A 23,634-nucleotide genomic window follows, 5' to 3' on the forward strand; every position below is an offset into this window, starting at 1 on the left:
TGCAACCAGAAATTTTGCAGATTTGGTCATTTATGGAGAACTCATTGAAAATGTCTTGAAAAGTGGCAAAATTGAATCAAATGAGGGGTCTAGTTCCAAAAGACCTATGTACCGGAAAAAAGAATGAAGTCAACAATGCAAATTCTTACAACAAGGATTCATCGAAAAGTGTTACAATAACCCAGCCAAGGGTTAAGAAAGAGGAAACAAACACTAATCGAGCAGAGTCCAGAGGATCTCGAAAAGAAAATGAAAGGTTGTCTTTTACACCTTTACCAGTACCATATGCGGAGATCTATGATTCGCTGTTAAAAGCAGATGTCATACGGCCCTATCCTTTGGTTCCCATGCAACCACCATTCCCTCCTTGGTATGATACAAAGGCACACTGTGTTTACCATGAAGGAATTACGGGTCAATCTATTGAAAACTGTTTGGCATTCAAAAGGGTGGTTCAAAATTTGATCAACACTGGAAAGTTGGAATTCAATACACCATCTGCATCAAATCATCCATTGCCAAATCATGGAGATAAAAACGTGAATGCAATTCAGGAAGAGAACAGAAAGAAAGCAAAAACTGACATTTCTGAAATTAAATCTCCTTTTGTTTGGATATTTCAACAACTCTCTTTAGCCGGTATAAATTCCACACAATTCAGGCCAAAGCAGAATGAAGGCAAGAATTATTGTGAATATCATCAAGAAAGGGGCATAAAATTCAACTATGTCCTGAGTTTAGGGATTGGTGCAAAAATTGATGAACAACAGAGAAATAGAATTCTTTGAAGAAGAACCAGGGAAAAAAGAGATGATGTTTGCTCATCAGAGGATTCTAAACCTAGTCAAAAATAAATGATCCTGTGATCATTAATGTGAAATCATCTACGGTGATTCCTGCACCAATAAAGCGAAAGTAGTTATCACCACTCCTCTACCATTTCCATACAAAGATACCCGCAGGGTACCTTGGAATTATACTACCAATGTTTCAATGGTAGGAGGATCTGTTTCTCTAGAAAAAACAGAAGAGAAAATACAGAGTTTGGATACAACATCGACGTCTGAAGCAGTGAGCGAAGTCGGTTTCTTTACAAGAAGTGGGATATGTTACTCTCCCGAAACATCCAATGCTTCAGAACAAGTGAAAGCAAAAGGAAAAGCCATGGCATACCTCAGAAGGTATTTGATGATGAATCCCTCCAGCATTCAATGAGCCTGTGACAGAAAAACAAGCCCAAGAATTTTTGAAATTCCTAAAACATAGTGAGTATAGTGTGGTTGAACAACTACACAAACAACAAGCGAGAATTTCTATTCTTGATCTATTGATGAATTCAGAAGCACATAGAAATGCTTTGATGAAAATGCTCAATCAAACATTTATCCCTGAGGATATATCCCTCAATAAACTTGACAGAATTGTGGGACATATAGCCGCTGACAATTACATAACGTTCACGGATGATGAAATACCGGAAGGCGGAATGGGGTCAGTAAAAGCTTTGAACATCACGACACATTGTCATGGTCATGTGTTGCCAGGAGTATTGATTGACAATGGATCCGCTCTCAACTTGATGCCTCTAGTCATACTTCAAAGAATGCCTATGGATCAATCACACATGAAGAGTTATCAGAATGTAGTGCGAGCCTTTGATGGTACTCAAAAAGAGGTGCTCGGGAAAATGGAAATACCGTTGTTAATTGGACCAGTCGTGTAAAATATTGACTTTATGGTGATGGACATCCACCCTACATATATTGTTTATTAGGGAGGCCATGGATTCATTCAGCAGGCCGTTCCTTCTTCATTACATCAGAAATTGAAATTTGTTATTGATGGACAACTAATATGCGTAGGAGCTGAAGAAGAAATCATTGCGTCTATAACAAGTGATGTTCCATATATTGAAACCAATGATGATGCGCTTGAATGCTCTTTCCGAGCTCTTGAATTTGTCAATGCAACCTTTATTGCAGAAGGAAGCAAAATTCCATATCCCAAATTATCTGATTGCACCAAGATGACGGTACAACAAACTTTAGGCATCGGAGCTAAAGCTGGGAAAGGGATAGGAAAGAATCTTCAAGGGATTTCGGTTCCTATAAATATACAGATGAAGAAATATCGTTTTGGGCTTGGATTTAAGCCCAATTTTCAGCAAAAGAACAAAGAGATGAAAAGAAGATGTGAAGACAGAAAGGCAAGGTTGAAAAGGAAAGAAATCCTTTGGGAACACATGTTTTTCCCACAGTTGAAGACCACATTCAGATCAGGGGGAACAATTAATGTAGAACAGCAACTTGTTGAAGTCTTTAAAGAAGAAAAGTTGATGAAAGATCAAAACATAGTTGAAGAAGCTATGAATTATTTATCAACATGATCATGAATGACAACAAGACTGGCAAATACTTGGATAGGATTCGCCTATGTTTTCCTGGAGAAAACACTCAACAATTGGACCACTGAAGATCTTCCTATAGTTTTTAATATTAACGCAGAGTAATATTCAGAACTAATCTTTATGTTTAGCTCAAAAATATGAAAACTTTTTGTTATCTTGTAAGGGAAATTATGTTAAATATAAGAAATTTTCTTTAAAATTTCAGATGGCAATCATTCTTTACATTTTCTTACATTTTACATTTATTTATTTCATAAATTTACTATATTCTTTCAGAAATATGTCCGACTTAAATTTGCAGGTGTCACCATGTTAATAGCATGTTTATTCCTAAATTTAATCAAGAGATAATTTAGAGCAACCATATGTCTGGAAGAAATCAATGGGTGTGAGGATGAACTGGAATGTGATGTTCCTACTGAACTATTAAGATTGGTAGAAAAAGAAGACAAACAAATTCTACCCCACAAAGAAGAGATTGAGACTGTGAATTTGGGAACAGATGAAGAAATGAAAGAGGTGAAAATTGGTACTACTCTGACAATCCAGATAAAACAAGAATTGATAAATCTCCTTCAAGAGTTCAAAGATATCTTTGCCTGGTCTTATCAAGATATGCCTGGTTTAAGCACAGATATAGTGATACACAAGCTTCCAATCAATCCAGAATATAAACCGGTCCAACAAAAGCTCAGACGAATGAGGCCAGAAATGTTGTTGCAAATCAAAGAAGAAGTGATGAAACAGATCAATGCAGGTTTCCTACAGGCATCTAAATACCCAGAATGGGTAGCTAACATTGTTCCCGTACCAAAGAAAAATGGGAAAGTTTGAATGTGTGTGGATTACAGAGATCTCAACAAAGCTAGTCCGAAAGATAGCTTTCCATTACCCCACATAGATACATTGGTAGACAATACTGCAGGACACGCATGGTTTTCATTTATGGATGGCTTTTCAGGATATAATCAGATAAAAATGAATCCCGAAGACATGGAAAAAATAACATTTGTAACCATGTGGGGCACATTCTGCTACAAAGTGATGCCATTTGGATTGAAAAATGCAGGGGCAACGTATCAAAGAGCCATGGTAACTTTGTTTCATGACATGATGCACAAAGAGATTGAAGTATACGTGGATGACATGATTGCCAAATCTCGATTTGAAGAAGAACATATTCAAAACCTGAGAAAGCTTTTCCAGAGATTGAGGAAGTATCAATTAAAGCTCAACACCGCAAAATGCACTTTTGGGGTAACTTCTGGGAAACTTTTGGGATTTGTGGTCAGCAAAAAAGGAATTGAGATTGATCCAGATAAAGTAAAAGCAATTCAAAATCTCCCACCACCCAATACAAAAAAAGAAGTTCGAGGCTTTTTGGGAAGATTAAATTATATATCTCGGTTCATTTCTCAATTAACTGACAAATGTGATCCAGTGTTCAAATTACTTCAAAAGAACAATCCTGAAGTCTGGAATGAAGAATGTCAAGAAACTTTGGATATTATTAAGAAATATTTATCCAATGCCCCCATTTTAGTATCACCAATGCCTGATAGACCGTTAATTCTCTACTTGACGGTCTTCGAAAATTCGATGGGATGTGTACTAGAACAGCATGATGAATCTGGAAGGAAAGAAAAAGCTATTTATTATCTGAGTAAGAAATTTACTGATTGTGAAATTCGATATCCACCAATACAAAAATTATGTTGTGCCTTGGTGTGGACTACTCGAAGACTCAGACAATATATGTTATACCATACTACTTGGTTGATATCAAAACTTGATCCTTTAAAATTCTTAATGGAATCACCAGCTTTGACAGGCAGAATGGCTAGATGGCAGATGTTATTATCTGAGTTTGATATTGTGTATGTCAACCAAAAAGCGATAAAAGGAAGTGTCATAGCTGATTTTCTGGCCAGTCGTGTATCAAATGATTATCAGCCTTTGAGCTTCAATTTTCCCGATGAAGATTTGTTGTGCATATTCATGAATGAAGAAGTTAGAACAAATGATGCATCTACATTTTGGAAGCTTTACTTTGACGGAGCATCTAATGCTTTGGGACGAGGAATCGGGGCAGTGTTAATTTCTCCAGAAAAGTTTATTATCCCTTTACAAGTGGACTGGAGTTCTTTTGCACCAATAACATGGCGGAATATGAAGCTTGTGTCAGGGATTGAAAGCAGCTATAGAAATATATGGAGATTCATCGTTAGTGGTATATCAATTACGAGGAGAATGGGAAACAAAAGATCCCAAATTGTTGGAATACCGAAATTTTACCCTCAAATTAATGAAAGAATTTGAGAAAGTCACCTTCAATTATCTCCCTCGAGAAGAAAATCAAATGGCAGATGCTTTGGCTACATTAGCTGCTATGTTTCAGGCAACTAAGAAAGTTGATATGATGCCAATCAAAATGCAAGTATATGAAATTCCTGCACATTGTTAGTGTGGGAAGAGGTAGATGGTAAACCATGGTATCATGATATTTTGCAATATCAAAAATCAAAGTTATCCACCAAATGCATCGGAAATTGATAAAAAACCTTGAGAAGAATGGCTGCTGGATATTTCTGATGGCGAGATTGTATAGAAGCAATGATCAAATGCTATTGAGATGTTTAAATACCAGCGAAGCTAGAAGCATCATTGAAGACACAGTGGAATATGGAACACATGCAAATGGTCTTTCCATTGCCAGAAAAATAGATATGGATACTATTGGGCTACCATGCACACTGATTGCATTGATTATGCAAGGAAATGTCAGAAATGCCAGATATATGCAGACAAGATTCATGTACCCCCCCCTGTACATGATACCCTGGCCGTTTTCTATGTGGGGAATAGATGTCATTGGAGCAATCACACCAAAAGCATCGAATGGACATTGCTTCATCCTTGTGGCAATTGATTATTTTACCAAATGGGTTGAAGCTGCTTCATATGCCAATATTAAGAGTCCACAGTCTGCAAATTCATAAAGAAAGAGATAGTTTGCCGGTATGGCCTACCAGAAAGGATCATTACAGATATGCTCTGAACCTGAACAAAATGATGACCGAACTTTGTGCACAGTTTAAGATCAAACATGCAAACTCAGTGGTGTATCGTCCAAAGATGAATGGGGCAGTTGAAGCAGCAAATAAGAACATCAAGAGAATCATTACAAAGACCACTGAAACTTACAAAGATTGGCACGAGAAGTTACCTTTTGCTCTATACGTATACCGAACTACTGTTCGAACATCTACTGGGGCAACGCCTTTTTCTTTAGTCTACGGGATGGAAGCAGTCTCACCAATTGAAGTTGAGATTCCATCGCTTCGAATATTGAGAGAAATAAAATTGGATGAATCTGAATGGATCCAAGCTAGATTTGATCAATTGAACCTTATTGAGGAGAAAAGATTGAAAGCTATTTGCCATGGACAGATGTATCAGAAACGGATGATGAAGTCTCATGACAAAAAAGTACATCCAAGAGAATTCCAAGAGGGTGATCTAGTACTAAAAAGATTTTTCCTATACATAAAGATTTCCGTGGGAAATGGATGCCTAATTGGGAAGGGCCATACGTTGTGAAAAAGGACTTTTCCGGAGGAGCGTTGATCTTGGCAGAAATGGATGGAAAAATTCTGAGAAATCCAATAAACTCAGATTCTGTCAAGAAATATTATGCTTAATGAAAAAATAATAGAAAAAAAAAGAGAAAAGAAAAAAAGAAAAGAAAGAAAAAAAGGAAAAAAAGAAAAGAAAAAAGAAAAAGAAAAAGAGGGGTCAAGGTGAAAACCCGCAAAGGGCATCTTGTAACCAAAGGAATGATTTGAGTTGAAAACCTGAAAGGGCGGCTCAAATGCATGTTGATATTAGGCATCTGGCAATTGAACTCTCTTAAGATTTTGACAGTTTGGGAGAAACTTCACATCTACAAGCATTTTGACAACGTTTGAGATCTTCCAGACAAAAGTTTACATCATTACTCTAAATTGTGTCAATTTGATTAATTTAGAAATACTTATGCTAATAATTTGTTGAGACATTTGAATTTTTATCATTCTTATGCTTTCCATAACTTTGAATACAATTCTATCTATTTCAAGTTCAATTTATTTTTGAAAATTCAATTTATTCTTCTATGAATTAACATAATTTTGAAATAAGTTAAAGATTTCTAAATATCACTTTATGTTAATACTTTTAAATACTTGGAATACAAAGTAAGCAAATCATCACCATCTTAAAGCCATGAACAATAAGGTTGTTATGCTAGATACAACCGACAACAAGGTCGAATTCGACAAATCTACTCATCAATTGCTCCAATCGATCATCATTTAGTTCTTGCACATCTGCTTTCAAAAGTATGCCAAGACAGTAAAAGGCAACTTCTGCATCATTGATCCCATAGAAAAGAGACAGGACATTGATACCACCATGGAACATGTCTCTATACAGATTATTGTGTATGGTTTTTAGAGAAACCTAGAAGCATTTCCACCTCATCAGATCCAAGTGGAGCAACTTTATTCCTTCCAACCCATACTAGATTCCATTTTCAGCACTCATCAAGAACATACTTTTGGACATTCGAATGTGATTCATTGTCATAAGCTTCAAGAGCCTTACAGGTCCTTTCTATCAATTTGGCACTTCCTGTACATGTTTATAAATAGTTCAACTTTGTTCTTGGATCCCAGGAAGGCCATCATTTCTTTGTCAATGGAAAAGCATCAGCACATGGAAGAAGCAGAATAAAGAGAAAATCTGTTCTTAATTGGCAGAATTATGAATATAGCCCTTTTCAGTGTAGTAGCATGAAAATGCTTCGAATCTACAAATTCTGGCTTTACATCTAATAAGTACTGTGATATCCCAGTCCAAACATTAACTGGAACAAATGCAATGTACTCATAGCATCTTCTGGAAGTGTTCTTTGAGTTATCTGATCTGGTTTGGTAAAACCAATCATTGAATTTGAAAGATGAATGTGATCATAGCATCTTATGGAAGTGTTCTTTGAGTTATCTGATCTGGTTTGGTAAAACCAATCATTGAATTTGAAAGATGAATGTGATCATAGCATCTTCTGGAAGTGTTCTTTGAGTTATCTGATCTGGTTTGGTAAAACCAGTCATTGAATTTGGAAGAGGAATGTGCTAATAGCATCTTCTGGAAGTGTTCTTTGAGTTATATGATCTGGTTTGGTATGAAACCACAGAACAAATCATTGGATTTGAAAGATGAATTTGCTCATAGTAGAAATAAGGAGACTCAATAGCATCTTCTGGAAGTGTTCTTTGAGTTATCTGATCTGGTTTGGTAGGAACTACAGAACCAATCATTGGAATTAAAAGATGAACTGCATGATCGTCTTCATTAAGAAGCTTCTTTTCAAGCTTCTTCTGTTTATTCCTTTCCCAAAAATCATAGCCCAAATTTCGCCTTTTCTTGTAATGGGGATCATCGCATAATGGCTTCCCATCTTTTACCAGAAGAAATGTGTCAGTAACCTTAGCCATTTGAGCAGTACATATAAAATTTGTCAATTCTGCAATTGATGAATCTGGACCACATCTCTCCATGGCTATTGAAGCTTCAGCCTCTGAAAAAATCCCATTTTTGTCAAGTATAACAGTTTATTCTCCTCATCAGAATCAGAATTCAAGATTTCTCGGTATTAAAAGAACTATCGATATCTGTGAAATCATCTTGAAAGATCACTTCATAATCAGATGAGTTGTTATCAGAATCAGAATTCAAGATTTCTCGGTATTAAAAGAACTATCGATATCTGTGAAATCATCTTGAAAGATCACTTTATAATTAGATGAGTTGTTATCATAATTGACATGTTGCATGAATGCAAGCTTTTCAAGAGCTTATACTATTGAGTTTTATTCTCAAGAGGTTTTGTGACATTATATCTACATCTACATTTGTCAAAGTTGATAGATTCTCTGATTTGAAGAAGAAAGATTTATTGGGTTTCTACAACTAAAGAAATATTCAGTTCACAAATCTGAAATCAAATAACTTAACAATCATGCATCATATTTAGGTGTTTGCAAAAATAGGTGCATTTTCATTTATTTTCATCCATGTTGAATTTTTTACAGGAATTTCAAAGATTTTAGCAAAGATTTAAATCCATTATTCAATGGATCAACAGTGTCAGTTAGAGTTCATAATGAGAAGAACTCATCTGAAGAGGAAGAAGAAATTCATAATAAGAAGAACTTGTTCAACTTTTGCTCAAATCCATCACTTGATGGATTAGCTTTGCCAGAGAAAGTTCATAATAAGAAGAACTCATCTGAAGAAGAAAGAATTCATAATGAGAAGAATTTGTTCAACCTTTTGCTCAAATCCATCACTTGATGGATTAGCTTTGCCAGAGAAAGTTCATAATGAGAAGAACTCATCTGAAGAAGGAAGAAGAAATTCATAATGAGAAGAATTTATTCAACCTTTTGCTCAAATCCATCATTTGATGGATCAGTTTTTTCCAGGTAGAGTTCATAATGAGAAGAACTCATTACTTGAAGGAGGAAGAAGAAATTCATAATGAGAAGAATTTGTTCAACCTTTTGCTCAAATCCATCACTTGATGGATTAGCTTTGCCAGAGAAAGTTCATATAAGAATAACTCATCTGAAGAAGGAAGAAGAAATTCATAATGAGAAGAATTTGTTCAACCTTTTGCTCAAATCCATCACTTGATGGATTAGCTTTGCCAGAGAAAGTTCATAATGAGAAGAACTCATCTGAAGAAGGAAGAAGAAATTCATAATGAGAAGAATTTATTCAACCTTTTGCTCAAATCCATCATTTGATGGATCAGTTTTTTCCAGGTAGAGTTCATAATGAGAAGAACTCATTACTTGAAGGAGGAAGAAGAAATTCATAATGAGAAGAATTTGTTCAACCTTTTGCTCAAATCCATCACTTGATGGATTAGCTTTGCCAGAGAAAGTTCATAATGAGAAGAACTCATCTGAAGAAGGAAGAAGAAATTCATAATGAGAAGAATTTATTCAACCTTTTGTTCAAATCCATCATTTGATGGATCAGTTTTTTCCAGGTAGAGTTCATAATGAGAAGAACTCATTACTTGAAGGAGGAAGAAGAAATTCATAATGAGAAGAATTTGTTCAACCTTATGCTCATCACTTGATGGATCAGCTTTTCCAGTTAGAGTTCATAATGAGAAGAATTCATCTGAAGAAGGAAGAAAAAGTTCACAATGAGAAGAACTTGTTTAACCTTTTGTTCAAATTCATCACTTGATGGATCAACATTTCCAGAGAAAGTTCATAATAAGAAGAACTTATTTGAAGAGGAAGAAGAAGTTCACAATGAGAAGAGCTTGTTCAACCTTTTGCATAATTCTATCACAGAAGCAGATAGATTAGCATAAACCTTTCCAGAGAAAGTTCATAATAAGAAGAACTCATCTGAAAAAGAAAGAAGAAGTTCAAAATAAGAAGAACTTATTCAACCTTTTAATGACTCTATCACAGAAGGAAATAGGTCAACATCATCCCCAGTGGAAAAGTTCGTAATGAGAAGAGCTAATCCCAAAGAAGAATTATTTCAACATTCCCATCATAATCAAGGGAAGCCAAATGAAAAAAATTATTGTCTTTTTCGTCTTTGCTCTATTCTTGTTAACACAAGGATGAGCAAAGAGGGGAAGCTGTAGACATCAATTTTTTTTATTTTAAAATTTATTATTATTATTATTATAATTATAATTATTATTAATATATATTATTTATTAATATTACAAAACCCGGAGCCCAATAATCAGGCCCATATTACAAGCCCAAACCAGATAGAAACCCTAAACTTTAGGGTTTCAGTTAGGGTTTTCTAACCTAGCCCCATGCGCCGCCGCCTCAAGGGTTTCCAGCCGCCTCTGAAGTCCTCAGCCACCGTCGTTGGTTCCAGAAGGCCACACGTCCGTTGCCTACGCTCCACCAATGCCACGAAGCCACCCCGAAGAAGCCTCCAGAAGCTCTGCTGCCACAACCCCGACCGTCCACGTCGCCTCTATGGTGAGTCACCAGCATAGCTTTGGTGACTCACCGAACTTTTCACCCTTCAGACCGGTCCGATGGCCACACCGTGATGGCTAAAAGCCATCACCCCATCTGCGAAAAAAGAAGAACGGAGACGGAGAGAGAGAAACAGAGAGCAAAGATAAAAAACAAAGAACAAATAACCCACAACCAGCAATCAACACAACGCAGCAAGAAAAAAAAAGGAGAGAAAGAGGAAAGAAACTACTCTGTCATCGGAGAACCCCACCGTCGCCGGATACAACGAAAACTGAAGTACTTTGAAGGTACTTTGTAGATTTGCTCCGATTGGGAGCTTTTTAAGGAAAAAGAACACCGGAAACGATTTTAGATCGTCCCGATCTATATTTTGGTGTATTTTTGTAATTTCCGGCCACCATTAACGGTGGCCGGCAGCGGTAGTCGGAGCCCGGCAGCGGTGGCTGACCGGGACGGCTTTCTCTCAGTTTAGAGAGAAGCCAGAGAGAACTCTGGCTCTCTCTCTGTCTGAGAGAGAAGAGAAAGGAAGAAATGAGAGGCTGGCCCTACGGGCCAGCCGGTTTCGGGTATTAATACCCTCTCCCAAACGACGCCGTTTTGGGGAGGGTATTTCTGTAATTTCATAAAGGGTAAACCCCGTCCGCAGTCAACTTAATTTGTAAACTTTACATTTTAGTCACTAAATTGAATTTATAATCCTTTTAATTCAGATCTTTAATTTAATTTTATTTATTTTAGTCCTTTATATTAAAATAATATATTTAGGGTAAATAACAGATTTAGTCCGTTAATTTTAATAATTAATATTTTAAATCCCGAGTTTATATTTTTAATTTATTTTAATCTGATATTCGAATTTTATATAATTTTATTTTAGTCACTAAATTAATAAATAAGAAAATAGCATGTTTAATCCCTATAATTTTGATTAATATTGAATTAGTTTTTATTTTTAATTTACTATAATTTAGTCAATAATTTTAAATATTTTTTATTTTATTGCTTTTAAATATATAGTTCTAATTGTATTTTTATTTTTATTATTTTACTTGTTTATATTTTTAAATATTTTTATTATTATTATGTAGTCATAAATATATATATAATAAATAAATATTTATTTTTTTAATAAATTATTTTTAACATTTATTTTTCAATATCGAAGAAAATGACAGTCTTAATACAACTGGATGTCCTATTCTGGTATTTTAAAATTAAATATTATAAAAAATTATTATTTAATTTTATTCAAATTAATATTTATTAATATCAAAGAAAAGAGCTGTCTTAAGGCACCTAGAAGTCCTTTTCCGATATTTTTAAATAAACAAATATTTTTTATATAATGTTAAAATAATAGGATTATAAATTAAATATATTTTGAATTTTTTAAATTTTAATAATAGAGACAATTTATAATTAAAAAGTACCAATTTTGGGCGTTGTAGGGGTGCTAATCTTTCCCTAAACGTAACCGACCACGAATCCCTTTTTACTATTAAAAAGAACGAATTTTTGGTTAAAACGCATATTAGTTTATCTTTTAATTGATGTTTTCTTAAAAACTCTTTTAAAAGATAAATTTTTTAGGTATTCGACCTACCTGACCCAAAAGGCCAATGGCGACTCCCAAATTATTTTCAAAACCATTTATTCACATCAATTTTCCCGCCAAATAAATATTTCGTGCCCGGACGAAAACCGGTTACGACAACTGTGATCGAAATTGAAATTGAAGCGAGCTCAAACCTAAGGAAAAGTGCAAAAGTGAGACTTATATCATTAAATAAAGTGTGCAAGCTAAGTATACTAGGTGGTTGCATTTTTACTTGTATTATTATGTATATGATATGGGAAAGACTTGCAATGAGTCGACCTGAAATTCTTTGAAAATGAAAAGGGCTTGAATTTTATTATGATATATTTTCATAATGTTTTATTAAATTGTATTTGAACGATTTCAGATATGAACTGCTCAATGCAATATTATATGATAATTAATTTATGATTATCTATGGATATTTTTGAATAATGAAAGCTATGTGATTTTGATATAAAGCCATTGTATGTGCATTAAGAGTTATTGGTACAATTGACATGCCATGACGTGTGTTGGAACGATCCTTAAGCTTTTTAGGAGCTATTTTGGGAGCAATCCAACTTAATCTTGGAAAAGGTTGGGTTTTAAAATAAAGAATAAATAAATATATTTGGAGTCGCCATCGACCTTTAAGTTAGGTAGGTCTAATACCTAAAAATATATTTTAAAATAATTTTAAGAAAAATAATTTCAAAAGATAAAAATCATGATATGTGTTTAACCAGAAATCTATTTTGGAAAAAGGTTCGACAGTCAATTACGCGTGGGGAATGATTAGCACCCCTACAACACCCGAAATCAGTACCTAAGAGATTATACATCATCAAAATATTGAAATTGGCAACTTTAAATATACAATTAAATTATGATCATTTTTTTGAAAAATATTAGGGGTATTATTTTGCACGAACAATTCTCGAAAATACCTTCCTTGGTAGTTACAGGGCATTTCCATGAATTCCCCATACAAATTAATATTGCCTAAATTTTTAGAAAAAATAGATATATTAAATATATTTAAAAAAAATCATTCGAATATAAAATGTATTATTTTGTTCGAACAATTCTTAGAAACACACACCTTGTCAGTTAAGGCGTGTTTCTATAAATTCCTCGTGTAAAATAATAATTAAAAATATTACAAATACCAAGAAATTAACAAGTATGTAAATGATGGATCAAAATAACAAAGATAGTGACTTTAAGATTAAACTATACAACCATCAAGAAATAAAGACAACCATTGCAAATGTATTAAAAAGTCAGTGTCTACGTACATTTATACTAAAGCATTGATTAATAGTTTCAAGTTTCTATATATATTAACATTAATTAACATAGAAAACAATGATAATAAATGGTAGGAAACTCTTATATATTCTAAAGCATACACACAATATACATATATATATATATTAAATATCCATTGGACTTATACAAACGAATAAATAACACAAACAGGAAACCTCCTAAAAAATGTGGTAAATGAACATATGTACATAAATTAGAAAAAAAAATTAAATTGCATAGTGATCAAAATGAATGGACAAGCAAACCCAATCTTTATAATAGCAAATCTAAGGACTTAATCGGTTGATTAAACAAACATGAGTCATCCAACATAAAAATTATTTATTCCAGGGACCAAAATCGAAGCAAACCCGTAAGCATGTTTGGGATTAAAATAAAAGATTCAAACATAACATGTTACATGTCCAAACAAGTAAGAAATTTAAAATAACTAAGCCTAGGGACTAAAATGAAAAGTGCGCAAAATTTGGTAACCAAAGCAGAAAACCAAAAATAACGAATCATGGGCCAAAATGCAATAAAATAAAAATAGGAAGCAAATTATGATTAAAATAGTGACCTAAATAAGAATAATAAAAACAAGCAAAACAATTCGAAATAAATAAATAAATCACATAAAAAGTGACCAAAATAAAATAAAATAAAACATGTAGCTTAAATAAAAAATGCATCAAAGATGAAATTAGTTACCTAAATGTAAAAACACGGCAAAGATAGGGGACCTAAAGAGAATTTTCCCTTAACAGACGGCTAAAACGTAAAACACTAAAAGGAACGAGGACTAAAAACGAATAAAACCCTAATTTAATACCTAGGACTTGAAAGGCTACCTTAAGTATGGGGTCTATGGGTAATTAACCCACAACGTGGTGACTGAAATGCAAAAACACGCTAAAGGTACATGGACCTTAGCGTGATTTGCCACAAAACAAGGGGATACATCCCTTCTTCTTCAGCCGAAAAAACAGAAAACCAAACCCAAAAACTAAACCCAACTCACATTTCTCCCTCCCCACAACCTCGCGACGGTCGACCCTCCTCAAAGATCCAACGCCCATATATCTCCGACCACTGTATGGGTCGCCTTTCTTCTCTCGGCCAACGCCCGACACCGCAAATAACTCCTCGCCAACAAACCCCAATCCAAACTAAGTCTCTCTACCCACTCTTCTTCCTCGACCAAGAGGACAACACCCATGGTCGACCATCACAACCATGACCCCAAACCAACCTAGGAAAAACTACGATCTCTCTCCCCCGACGACACTCTGACCTCGACAAAGCACACCAGAAGCGAGATAAGCTCTATCACTCTATTTTTTTCCTGAATTTCTTATATTCAAATAAAGACATACATGCCAAGAATGGAAAAAAAAAGAAAAAAAATTGCTAAATACCTTTGAAAATTTTCGGTTCTTTTATTTGATTCCATAAAAATTTGTTTTCCTCATCTGTTACATTGATTTTTTTTCTAGTGTTATATACCCATTACAAAATGTTAAAAATTAAAATTGTTTTTATACTGATTTGGTCGATTACTTCTGCTATTATTTGAAGGGTAAGCTTGGTATGGGGCTGCTAGTAGTAGTTAGAGGGATGGCTGCTGCAGGTGATGACAGGGCATGGGCTATGATCAGGTTTCATGTTTGGGCCGGATTTGGGCTTGGTGTTGGGTACATTGAGTCATTTAGAATAGGGAAAAGATGAAAAGATAATAAGTTTCGTTTGGTCGACTCCATGCTTTGAAATCTGATGAGAGATCTGCTCCACTGTTTATTTAAGGTAGATCAGATCAAGAAACGTTGATTCATTCCATTGTTCTTCAGGGAAGATTTAATCGAGATAGACTTGTTCCACTATTACCAAGGGAATATAAATTCTTGAAAGAGAGAGATTTGTTCCACTTCTTCTCAGATCTGGGGACGTTGATTCATTCCACTGTTATTCAGGGAAGATTGAATCGAATTCGATTTGCTTCTCTTGTCTTCAAGAATATCAAATTTTAAAATTAAACATTAACCCTTGTTAGTATGTGTTTAAGAATTCGAAAACATCATACCTGAAAGTCTTGGGAGGATAATCTTTGGAAAGTGATTTCTCCTGTGGGAGCTTGTCTTGCTGCCACAAAAAATGAAAATCTGAGTTGGTTATTTTTCAAAAGTTTCTTTTTTTAGGAAAAATTTAAATGAGAAACTTTGGAAACTTTTTTCTCTTTTTTTTTTTTTGAAAATTTTTCTATTTTCAGATTTAAATGATAAACTTTTCTTATTTTTTCGAAAAAAAACATGTCAAAAGATCCTGCCTGAAGGTCTTATGGATGGCCAGAAGGACTTATCATCTTACTCGAAAGACTTATAGATGACCTGAAGGATTTACTCATCATGCTCGAAAGACTTATTGATGGCCCGAAGGATTTACCAATTTTGGAAATAGTTTATTGGGTAAGAAACTTTGGAAATCTCTTTCTTACTTTTCAATAATTTGATTTTCTCAAATGATTTAAATGAGAAACTTTGGAAATCGCTTTCTCATTTTTCGAAAATCATGTGGAAACATCCTGCCCGATGGTCTTATAGATGGTCTGAATGACTTATTATCTTGCTCGAAAGGCTTACAGATGACCCGAAAGGATTTAAGCATCAGGCTCGAAAGACTTACTGATGGCCCGAATAACTTACCAATTTTGGAAATAATTTACTGGGTAAGAAACTTTGGAAATCGCTTTCTTACTTTTCAAAAATTTCATTTTCTAAAAAGATTTAAATGAGAAACTTTGGAAATCGCTTTATTATTTTTCAAAAATCATGTGGAAACATCATACCCGAAGGTCTTATAGATGACCCGAATGACTTATCACCTTGCTCGAAAGGCTTACAGATGACCCGAAGGATTTAAGCATCAGGCTCGAAAGACGACTTACTGATGGCTCGAAGGATTTACTCATTTTGGAAATAGTTTACTGGGTAAGAAACTTTGGAAATCGCTTTCTTACGTTTCAAAAATTTCATTTTCTGAAAAGATTTAAATAAGAAACTTTGGAAATCACTTTCTCATTTTTCAAAAATCATGTGGAAACATCCTGCCCGAAGGTCTTATAGATGGCCCGAAGGACTTATCCTCTTGCTTGAAAGCCTTACAGATGACCTGAAGGATTTAAGCATCAGGCTCGAAAGACTTACTTATGTCCCGAATAACTTACCAATTTTGGAAATAATTTACAGGGTACAATCTTTGTAACTTCGTGGTATACTCATGGATTGGCCAGTTCCTATTTGGAAGGATGCAATTTCTTAACCGCCACAGTTTCGACTCCTGCTAATAGTTTAGCATATTCTTTATTGTTACTATGGGGTCCTGAAGCACAAGGAGATTTTACTCGTTGGTGTCAATTAGGTGGTATGTGGACATTTGTTGCTTCCACGGCACGTTCGGACTAATAGGTTTTATGTTACATCAATTTGAACTTGCGCGATCTATTCAATTGTGACCTTATAATGCAATCGCAATAACTTTGGAAATCGCTTTCTTACTTTTCAAAAATTTCATTTTCTAAAAAGATTTAAATGAGAAACTTTGGAAATCGCTTTCTTATTTTTCAAAAATCATGTGTAAACATCATACCCGAAGGTCTTATAGATTGCCCAAATGACTTATCATCTAGCTCGAAAGGCTTACAAATGACCCGATGGATTTAAGCATCATGCTCGAAAGACTTATTGATGGCCCGAAGGACTTTCCAATTTTGGAAATAGTTTACTGGGTAAGAAACTTTGTAAATTTTTTTTTACTTTTCAAAAATTTTATTTTCAGAAAAGATTTAAATGAGAAACTTTGGAAATCGCTTTCTCATTTTTCAAAATAACTTAATGGTTGGGTAACATGCGTCTTCAAAGTCCCTTGTTCTACAGGTTATGCCTCTCTAAACATGATTCCATGCATTTAAGGTTTGAATTCTAGCCTCCAGTTGTAGGAATTTTGATATCATGAATCTTCTATTCATTGGAAGATCTGTAAAAATCATATGTTTATGTATGAAATGTGAATGCAATGTAATGCATTTTATTTTATGCCAATGATGTTCTTATGCATGAATAAATGCTTATTCAAATTTCTTTTGACTCCAAAGTGGGGACCATGTTTTTTCCTCTTGATCACTCTTCTATAGGATTTACTTAGATATCAATATAGTAACTTATGATTTCAAGCTTGCAACTTTGAAGAGATATATGATCATTTTATATCTTTGTGTCTTCTCTGCCTCTTATTTGCATTAACATCTCAGAAGAAATGTTTCTTTTCTTGAATTCTTGTTGCAATAGAATTATGACCTTGATGCCCATTTCTGTCCCTGACTCAATTACTGTCAGAGTTGTTCTTCCAGTACCTTACAGTTGATTGATGCTCGACTAATTTGATTTTCATGGTAAGTTATACTCAAATTCATGGTAATCCGTGATAATCCAAGTTGTGAGACTCAATCTCAATGTCGTTTCGGTCTGAACCTTATTATCTCGACATGATATGAATTTTTGGTAATGCCCCAATGTGGGTATTTATGACTCTTCCCCATTTGGTTTCCAAAATTTACCTTTGATTGGTCTCACCCTTGCATTTTTACTTTGTGCTGGGATATGTGCCCCCTTCAAATAATGTGATCTTCTGCTTCTTGACAGGTTACCGACAATATCATAAGGAGGTGCTATAAGTTTTATCCTTCAGTTCTTCTGATCTCTCGGACTATTTTCTTTCAAGATTGTGGAATGCTTCATTATTCTGCATCGTTTATTCTTTTCTCTAATAGAGGAAAAATGGTCCTCACATGCTTTAAGGACCTTTCACATTTAAGACTGTCCTATTTGAAAATGTTTTCTCCTTTCTTTTAATATTTTCAAAGTTGTAGCTCTTTGTCAAGTGTCAAAATTGATGGGTTGGATTGCTCTTTTCCAAAGTTTTAGTCATCGAATATGTCATTTCTTTCTTAGTTCTTGTGAACATTTTAACATGTCCCTCTTTCTTGGCTTGGTATTTTAATCGGATGTGGACAAAATGACGCAACTAGTATATTCAATTACTAGACTTTGTAGAACACTTCTATTTCAGTTCTCTAAAATCTTCCATTTGTTCAAGCTTCATAGATTCCCTTAGCAAAGTTAGTGCAGAGACATCAGTCTAAATATAAAATTTCTAAGTGCTTGTGTGAGGTTGACTATAACAAGTGTTCCTCAACTCCCTTAGTTCATTTTACTGAAACTCGTTATTAGATAGATTTGATTTAATTTTCCATTGTTTGGCTAGCTGAATTCAGCTTTATTGTAATTGCCTTTATCAGGCTAGCTGAAGGGTTCTTCTCATCACAAAGTATTCGACTTGAAAATTGCAGTGGAGCAAACACTGAACTGCCAAGTACCCGAGCAATGTTATGGTTTGAATACAATCTATTCATAAAGTTGGGGCATTTGAGTTTCATCTATAACCAATTGCTTTAGTGGAATAGCTTAGCTTTATTGTATAATCTATAATAATAGTAAATATATTAACCTTTTGAGTATTCATATTAAAATTTCTTAAGCTCATCGAGAAGAACCTGTTATAGTCTACGTGTCTTTGATGGTAAGATAATCTCATATTTAGAGTTCAGTTCCCAAACAACTGACCTATACTAAATCCATCCACTCCACTATTCTATTTGTAAAGATTAGGATCATATTTTAACGTCCTCGACAGAAGTGTAGTCTAGTCAGTTTTAAAATGTCATACACAAAAGATGCCCATGTTTTCCACTCCTATGCATACCTGGATACCAAGCCTCTTGTTTATTTCCTTATAAGATGAGAAGGTTATATCGGTCCTTGCAAGAGAAGGGTATGATGCTCAAGTGTATCTTTTGGGGTATGGTCAAGGGTCCTTGTTTTATCAGTTTTTAATCTTGTTATTTTGTCAAATATCCATAGCTATAATCATTTAAAGAATTTTAATTTAGTTGATATTCAAAGAACTACAATAGTGCAAATTTTGATTTAATACTCACCATATTTGAAGTAGCATATATTCATTTAAAATATCCTTACAAAAAAACTAAGAAAAAACAAAAAAATCAAGTTCAAACAAAATGTTGCAAATGAAATAAAGCTACATAACGGATGAAATGATCTCTTCTTAATTAGGATGCCCCATTACTCATCTAATGCAGTAGAACTTGTCTAAATCAGGTGCTTCATATTGTACTTTGATGCCCTACTCAAGTTCTTCATCCATTGTTCCACCAATTCTTGTGTCAACGTCCCATTTTTAACAATCATATCTATCTCCATTAACAGCGACCTACAATTTCCCGTAGAATGTCCATATGCCCCAAGTAGAAATCACAGACACTATCTTGAGCATAACTATGCGCAGAAGAGTTTGATGGAACTTTTGTTAACCTCGATGTAAGGTATTGACCTTTAATCAAATGAGGGTAAAGAACTGAAATAGAAGTTTGGAACACCTCTAAAGTATTTCTCGATTGTGAGACTTTCTTTAGTCGGTCCGAACGAATAGCTGCTCTTTTCTTTTGTGACTGTAGGGGTTCTGAACTTGACATTCATTTACATCATCAGCTTTCGTTTTTTTATCGATTAGGCTTTTGGAAGTGAAGTTTTAAGTTTCCTTTGCTGATTGCATTTTCAATTAATTCCCTAGCTGTCACAAGATCCTTAAAATATTCTGTTGAGTTTGCCATCATCAATTCGAAGAAAGGATCCGGGAGAGAATTATGAAACGTATATGATATATCTTCTTCTAACATGAGAGGTTGAACTTGTGCTGCCACCCCTCTCCATTTTAGGGCATATTCTTTAAAGTTTTCGATGGCTTTCATCCTTATTCCCGAAAGATCCTGACTCTTTGGAGCTAAGCCTTTAACATATCGATTTGCCCCTCAAAGGCGTAAGCTAAGTCAACCCATCTATTGATCTCTGCTATATTCAAACGATTGTACCATACTACCACTGGTCCAGGGAGACTATCATGGAAGTAGTGAATTAGCAAATTATCATCATTTAAGTACCCTTTCATCTTTCTGTAAAACATTCTTAGATGGATTAGGGGACAACTGGTGCCATCATATTTCTCAAAAATAGGCACCCTAAATTCACGTGGGGTGACCAAATTCGGGACCAAGCTGAGATCTCTCGCTTCTACTTCTTTGCGGGAGACATTAACATTTTTCATTGCGACAAATTGCTTCTTTCAACTATTTGAATTTTACTTCAAATTGCTCTTGAATAATGAGGCTTTTCCCTCAGTTTGAGTGGGATGCTCTAGGGCAGATTATTATTCTCGATGTATTAGTCTGATAACACTAATATCCTTTGTCAACTATCTTCTCTCTATCCGCAGCCTTGGTTTCCATTACCTGGATCATCTGATTCGATACATCTTGTAGAGAACCCAATACTTGATTCCTCATATCTTGTTGTAACCCGGCCAGTTTCTCTTGCAACTGATCTTCTGGTCCCTCTTGAGATTGCTCAATTGCTTCCATTTGTTTGCTCATAATGATGAGGAAGTAGTATGAATGAATGATCTTATTATTACTATCACATTATCCTCCATAAATTATTTTTATATTTTCATAACCAATACATGTAAAATGCTTAAATAAACAAATGTGATGCAAATGCATGTATGCAAAAGGTGTTATTCTAGAGTGACATCTTAAAACAACTTTCATTGAACACAAAGGTTTTAGTACATCAAACAAACTTTACATATAAGGGATAGTTTTCACTCCTAACTTCTCTATCTCTCTCAAAACCCAAGTTAACTTCCACTCATTCTCAGGTGTTGAGTTATCAATCTGCTTCAATTCTCCTGCAAAGCCAGCTAAATCAACCGATTTGTGAGCCACATTGCTTGCTTGGGAAATAACTTATTACATGACATCGTCTTTTTCTTTCATTTCATGTGTCAATTCTTGGAGCTGTAGACAATGTTGTTCATTCTTCCTTATAAAAAAAGTCTTTGTGGTTATAAAGTTCTCGTGCAAGATCTCCATAATTATCTATAATCTTCATCAATGTCTTGTTTCTGCCTCTAGTGGCTTCTAGCTCAGCATTAGTCTCACGATTGTGGCGCTGATATGAAGTTTTCTTGTAGGCTATAGATATATTCAACATCTGATTTTCGGTTTGTCATATTCTCAAATCAATAACAGTTGTATTACGCCTTTCTTCTGCAATCCGTAAATCATAAGAGAGCTTCTTGGCTCGACCTTAATGCACCTTGCAATTCTTCCTCCATTATTCAGCGTTATTTTTCAGTTTAGTGACCCTTGTTGTCCACTCTTCTAGGGTATTTCCTATACCATTATTCTTAAAGGCTAGACTGATCATTTGAAAACCATCACGCATGACTTTCATCTCTCTATTCATTTTATCATTTTCAATATTCAAATGACGTGTTTGAACCTTGTACTTTAGCAAACATTCTTTCTCCTGGATGTCCCCACTGATACCATTACCTTTGAACACTTTTGGCTCCACCTTAACAGGACAATCAACTACCAAATTATGTTGACCTCTCATCTCGAACTCTAATATTCCATGTTCCAAAAGATGTTGGACTCCATGCTTGAAGGCGATACAATTCTCAATGGAATGTCCTTGAGCTCCGACATTATATTCACAACGAACATTGATGTCATACCAATTTGGATACGGAGGTTGCCAAGGTTTCAAATAATGTGGGGCTACCTCCCGAGCTTCTAAAGACTTATCATACAACTCCTTATATGATACAAGGATAGGATCAGAATGAGGGCCACCTCTCGACTTGGATTGAACTAAAGTCTTCAAGTTTATTTCCCCTTACGTTAGAAGTAGACTCTCAGACACCAACGATTTATGATTACATGGCTTTTTTCATCGTTATGAACTTCTACAGTTGTCACCATTTCCTTGGTATCTCCAGACAACGTGTTGATGCGAATAGTGATTGCACGTGATTTCTTAGATTTGCTAGGATTAGCTTGTTCTAAAGTAATCTCTTGTGTAATTGACACAACGGGAGTGTTTTGATCGAGCTCTTTCTTTTCTTTTGCAGAAGTCTCTTTTCCTTTGGCCAAAGTCGTTATTCTATCAATCATCTTGGACATTTTCTCTCTCTTCTCTCTTATCTCCTCTTGCACTTCATCGGACATACAATCTTTGGGTGCATGGCTCTCCACTATCCTCTGAGTTTCCTCAAGACACCATTCCCCATCTGTGTTATAGTCTACTTGATTATGAAACCCTTTGTCCATTATGACAACCTTTTACTCTGATTACCACTCACAAATCAACACCTTGAAAAATGTCATGATCATGCGATGCAAGCAAAAGGAAAAGCAACATAAAAAAATTAGTACAAGTAGAATAACAAAATGAAAATAATTATTATAAAGGAAATAATAAGAAAATAAATAAATTAATGAGCTAATACAAAACAAGAATGCAAATGCTAATGCAAATGCACTGGATGTTAATTCCAAAAGCGACCACCTTAGAAAAACCTTCATTTGACCATAAGTGTTCCTTACACTAGGTAGACGAGCTTCATTTTCTTTATTTACTCGATCTAATCCTTTCTCATGATTTGATATTGTCTTCATAGTCTTTTAGCTTTTTAGGAGCTATTTCGGGGAGCAATCCTGCTTAAACTTGGAAAAGGTTGGATTCTAAAATAAATAATAAATAAATAGATTTGGAGTCGCATCAACCTTGGTTTAGGTAGATCGAATACCTAAAAATATCTTTTAAAATATCATGGGTATTATTTTGCACAAACAATTCTCGAAAATACATTCCTTATCAGTTAAGGGGCATTTCCATGAATTCCCCATACAAAATAATATTGCTTAAAATTTTAGAGAAAATAAATATATTAAATATATTAAAAAATAAATTCATTCGAATATAAAAGGTATTATTTTGTTTGAACAATTCTTAGAAACACACTCCTTGCCAGTTAAGGCACGTTTCTATAAATTCCTCGTGTAAAATAATATTTAAAATATTACAAATACCAAGAAATTAACAAATATGTAAATGATGGATCAAAAATAATAAAGATAGTGACTTTAGGATTAAACTATACAACCAACAAGAAATAAAGGCAATCATTGTAAATATATTAAAAATGCAGTGTGTACGTACATTTATACTAAAGCATTGATTAATACTCTTTAAGTGTCTATATATATATATATATTAACATAA

This window comes from Hibiscus syriacus, unplaced genomic scaffold (assembly GCF_006381635.1).
Source record: "Hibiscus syriacus cultivar Baekdansim isolate YM2019G1 unplaced genomic scaffold, ASM638163v2 tig00110890_pilon, whole genome shotgun sequence".
Classification (NCBI taxonomy): Eukaryota; Viridiplantae; Streptophyta; class Magnoliopsida; order Malvales; family Malvaceae; genus Hibiscus; species Hibiscus syriacus.